This window comes from Phoca vitulina, unplaced genomic scaffold (assembly GCF_004348235.1).
Source record: "Phoca vitulina isolate PV1807 unplaced genomic scaffold, GSC_HSeal_1.0 scaffold26, whole genome shotgun sequence".
NCBI classification, from domain to species: Eukaryota; Metazoa; Chordata; class Mammalia; order Carnivora; family Phocidae; genus Phoca; species Phoca vitulina.
This window is the reverse complement of record NW_022589729.1, coordinates 12,378,281-12,384,171: the sequence shown is the minus strand read 5'-3', so window position 1 is coordinate 12,384,171 and position 5,891 is coordinate 12,378,281.

The window sequence follows — 5,891 nt, the reverse complement described above, 5'->3', positions numbered from 1 at the left end:
TTAATCATCTTCTAATAGCCAGTACTTCCTATACAAGCTTGAAATATGGTGTGAGGAAGCTACTTTTTAACCTTATTGAGTTAGAAAACATTTGAAGGGTCAGTGTGGAGAAGTATACTGTGTTATTTGCAGATTTTTAGCACATATTGAATGTTCAAAGTTGCTAGAAAGCAAGCTAAATAAATTACCTTTTTCAAGCTAATGAAACTGATGTTTCAAAGTCTGTAGTATTGACATCTGAATTACTGTTGGCTAGAGAACTGGGGCTGTGTTTCAATGGCCAGGAAATTTCAAAGGGGATTCTAATAAGAATAAGAGAAAAATAGAGGTAGGGTAAATTAAATGGCAAGTGATACAGGTTGAAATAATGAAACAATTGAGTGGAACTAAATTCTAAAACTAATTTTAGATAGATGAGTTGGTTTCATTAAATAAATTTCAAAACTTCAACTTTCTGACTCAAGTAGACAACTGTGTGTATTTAAGGTGTAGAACATGAAGTGTGATCTATGTATACACTGTAAAATGACTACCACAATTAACCTAATTAACATATCCATCAGCTCACATAGTTACTTTTTTTTTTTTTACTTACTTTTTTTGGTGGTTAGAACACTGAAGATTTACTCTCAGCAAATTTGAAGTATCAATACAGTATTATAAACAATAATTACCATGCAGCATATTATATCTCCAGAATTTATTTATTCTACATAACTAAAACATTTTACCCTTTGACTAACATCTTTCGTTTTATCCCAAGTCCCAGGCCCTGGCAACCACCATTCCACTCTACTTTTATGAGTTCTACATTTTTAGATTCCACATATAAATAAAATGCAGTATTTGTGCTTCTATGTCAGGCTTATTTTACTTAGCATAATGTCATCAATGTTGTTGCAATTGGCACGCTCTTCTTTTTTTAAGGCTGAATAATATCCCACTGTATATATACACCGCATTTTCTTCATTCATTCATCCACTGATAAACATTTAGATTGTTTTCATGCTTTGGATATTGTGAATAACCCTGCAATGAACCTAAGAGTGCAGATACCTTTCCAAGATATTGATTTCATTTCTTTTGAATATATACCCAGAGGTGGGATAGCTGGATCATATGGTAGTTCTAATTTTAGTTTTTGAGAAACTTCCATTCTGTTTTCCATAGTGGCTATACCAATTTAGTTCCCACCAAACAGTGTATCAAGGTTCCCTTTTCCACCAACACTTTTTTTTTTTCAACCAACATTTTTAAAATTTTTGTCTTCTTAATAATAACCATTCTAACAGATGTGAAGTAGTATTTCATTGTGGTTTTGATTTCTGTTTCTCTGGTGATTAGTAACATTAAGCACATTTTCATATATGTGTTGGCAATTTGTATGTCTTCTTTTGAGAAACATTTATTCGTTTCCCCTATTCATTTTTTAATTGGATTATTTGTTTTTTTGTTTGTTATTTTTTATTGTTGTTGTTTTGGGGTTTTGAGGTTTTTTTGGTATTGTGTTATTTGAGTTCTTTAGATATTTTGGATATTAACACCTTATCAGACAAATGGTTTGCAATTATTTTATCTTATTCCATAGGTTGTGTCTTCACTATGTTTGCTTTGCAGAAGCTTTTTAGTTTGACATATTCCTACTTGCTTATTTTCACTTTTGTTACTTGTGCTTTTGCTGTCAGATCCCAAAAACTTTTGCCAAGATCAATGTCAAGGAGATTTTTCTCTGTTTTCTTCTAGTAGTTTCACAGTTTCGGGTGTGACATTTAAGTCTTTCATCCATTTTGAGTTGATTTTTGTACATGATGTGAAATGAGTCCAATCTCATTCTTCTGCATATGGATATCCAGTTTTCCCAACACTGCTTATTGAAGAAACTATCTTTCCCCATTGGGAGTTCTTGGCACACTTGCCAAAGACCAGTTGAGTGTAGATATATAGATTTATTTGAGGCTCTCTCTTCTGATCCATTGGTTTATACATCTGTTTTTATGCCAATTCCATACTGTTTTAGTGTACAATTTTTCATAGTCATCTCTGATGACTCTGTATTTCTGTAGTATTAATTGTAAATCCTCTCTTATTTATAACTTTTTATTTGAAAATGTCCTTTCTCTTTTCTATTTCTGGTTAGTCAATCTTGTTTATTCTTTCTAGACTCTATTTTATTTATTTCTGCTCTAATCTTTATTATTTCCTTTCTTCTGTTAAATTTGGGCTTAGTTAGTTCTTCCTTATCTAGCTCCTTGAGGCATAAAGTTAGTTTCTTTACTAGAAATATTTCTTTTTTTCTTACTATAAGTGTTTATCATAAACGTTCCTCTTAGAATTGCTTTTGCAGTATCTCACAAGTTTTAGTATGTCATTTCCATTTTCATTTGTCTCAAGGTATTTTTTTTTTATTTCCCATTTGATTTTCTCTTTGATTCATTGGATGTTCAGCAATGTGTAGTTTAATTTCCACATATTTTGAGTTTTAATTTCAGTCTTTGTTTAAACAGACAGTAGGAGTAGCACTAAGCATTGGTTATCATCTACCATGTTTCATATTTATTCTACTGATATTTTAGTGTCTGTAAATATTTTGTCATCTGAGGTAGTATGGATCATCTAAACCTCTTGTTAAAATCCTTTTTTCAGAGAAGATGGACAATATAATCAATCTTAACCAGCCAGGCCTAATGTTTACCATAGAACTGGAAAAGGTCAAGGAGACCCCAAGCAGTCAGGATTAAAACTTCATTTACTGAAGCATGGAGTGGCTAGGTAATTCTGGAGAATGAATTGGGCAACTGGAGAATTTTAAATTTTCAGAGGACTTACAGAAGTGGCTGTTTATTGAGGAATGTGGGAGACAGGTCAGTGGCTATACCCACTGGAGTTTTCAAAATATCTGAGTAGCTTTGAGTAACTGAGGACATTGGGACTTATTATAGCACCCCCTCCCCCCAGATACCCACCTCCAAATTCACATGTTTAAGCCTGAATCACCAATATGACTGTATTTGGAAATAAGTTCTTTAAAGAGGTAAATAAGATTAAATGAGGTCATAAAGATAGGGCAATGATTCAATGTTTTTGTAAGAAGAGGAAGAGACACCAGTAATACATACTCACAGAGAAAAGACCATATGAGAACACAGCGAGAAGGTGGACATTTACCATCCAAGGACGGAGACCTCAAGAAAACTAAACCTGCTGACACCTTGATTTTGGACTTCCAGCCTCTAGAACTGTGAAAAATTAAATTTTTGGTTTTTTTTTAAGCCCATCCAGTCCATAGCACCACTTAATGGCAGCCCTAGCAACTAATACAGGACTTATTCCTTCATATCTTGACATAGACTTTGGAGGTTACGGTTTCTCAGAGAAGCCCTAGATCGATATGGGCCTAGCCAGAATTAGAAAGAACTACATAATGTATGAGGCAGAGTTAAGACTTAATCTAGCACCTTTCTTGTTTCTCATGGTATGTATCAGTTTCAAAAGATACATGAACTCATAAATAACCCTTTGTGAAAGAACAGGGGTAGCCGAGGAGCATATTTTATATGCTTGCCAGGTTCTCTGAAGCATGAGGTGAGGAGAATGTAAAGCTGAAGTACTCAGATAGGTCTTTGAAGTGTAGCAGCACCAGAGAGAACTGAGGTTGAAAGCTTCATCAGCAAGGCAAGATAGTTAAGCATTTACCATCAATGTCTTGTCCCGAGAGAACAGACCACCATTTACACCAGCAGGGACTCAAAGCCCACTGAGGATGATCTATACTACCTAAGATAGCTACGTATTTAGAGCACTAACACAGCAATGGAATCTCCACATAGTGTTTCCCACAGATCAGTATAATACAATTTTGTCTTCCTCCTGCATACTTAGACAAAGACATAAACTAGATTTCAAAATTGTTTAAGTATTTAAACACACCAGAAATGCTCCTCGCTTGAATGGACATTACTTCCAATAAATTAAGACAAAATAATTTTTTTTTTAATTTTATTTTTAAGTAATCCCTACACCCAATATGGGGCTCAAACTTTCCACCCTGAAATCAAGAGTCATGCACTCTACCAACTGAGCCAGCCAGGTGCCCCGGCAGAATAAATATTTTTAAAAATTTACCTGGATGCCAAGTATTAAATCTTCTCAGGTTTTATGTTGCATTTGACAATATCTGAAAAAATTGTGCAACATGGGGCTTTGTAAAGATCACTAAGTGATTTACTAAGAATTAATGAAATGATAGTATCAAACAATAATGGTATTGGTTTAAAAACATCTGAAGAATATATACAGATGCACAAGCACACTCACACGCATACCTCCCCAAACTCAATCACCATGCCACATATTTCTATTAATAATTTTAAATCATAGTTTTCTAGTCATTTGTGTCCAGATGCGATGTTCTGTTCATAGATACAGGTTTTGCAGATCCTCTCCTTCATGTTCCACGCCAGTCTGTTCAGGAATGATGTCTCTCTGGTCAGTTTATATCAAATGTGAAGAATTCTGTTTCTACAACTACACATATTTGATCAAAGTTGAAATGTTTCCTGAGGAAATTTGTATCAACAAAATGTACACTTTTATCATGATGCTTGATTATACAGGATTTGTGGGGTTCCCACAAGCTTAGCAACTGGGGAATATTTTCTCTCTTTCTCCAGCTTGTAAGTCTTTATCTCCAGTGTTCTGAAATTGCATAGCAATATTTCTGCCTTGGTGTGCTGCACACTTGAAAAACTTTTACAGTATTCAGATGCACAACCTACAAGCTTGGGAATTCTTTTTTTGTTGATAAAGTCTTCCCATCTGATTTCCCTCTTCTTTCTTTCTTTCTCTCACTGTGTCTTTTTTTTCTTTAATTCATCAGTTTGCATTCACCAATTGCTTCAACTGGTAACTGGTTGGAATGACTTTGAGGGATAAATAGGGAGGGGTTGATTACTAACAGTAATATCTTTATATATCTCTAAACTAATAATGATAGACATTTGTGAAACAGAATAGGTGTGAGATCTGGGGATGAAGTCACTTTTTAGAAGTTAAAATCTCTGTCTTATGATTTTCTTAAATTTCACATTAAAATAATGAGAATTACATATAACAGCTTTTGAGTGGATTGCAGACGTTGTGTGCCTAATTTACAAAGTTACAGAATTTCCGGGCATAAAAACACTTAAAGAAGCTTGTTAGGTTAAGAGGTTGGCACTGTAAAGACCAAGTTAGTGTGGATAACGGGTAGAAATACATGTGATATATGATCTGGGAGTTAGGTAATGGAAATAAATAGTGGCATAATATTGAAAAAAATCAATTTGATAAAACAATTGCTAAATGTTTAATGGAGTAACTATTTTAATATTATCCCTCCCAGATAGCATACTCGAAAATTTACTCTATTTCTACCATATTTCCTCATTTTTAGATAGCTATATATTTATTGTACTTATTTCAAATTAACAGATTCATTGCTTTGCATTTGGAGATACTTGAACTGAAAATTTTAAAAAAGCATATTATTTGTTTTTAACTAACATTATTTTTAAACACAAGTTTATTCTATGTTTCTAGACGTAAGAATATCCAATAGAATGGCTAAATGGCATATTATCAATTAAATGCATTATATTGGTCTCTCCTTTTCTATTATAGTATATAGCATGTGGTAAAAATTCTTTTTTTAAAATTTTTTATTGTTATGTTAATCACCATACATTACATCATTAATTTTTGATGTAGTGTTCCATGATTCATTGTTTGTGCATAACACCCAGTGCTCCATGCAGAACGTGCCTTCTTTAATACCCTTGGGGCGCCTGGGTGGCTCAGTTGGTTAAGCGACTGCCTTCGGCTCAGGTCATGATCCTGGAGTCCCTGGATCGAG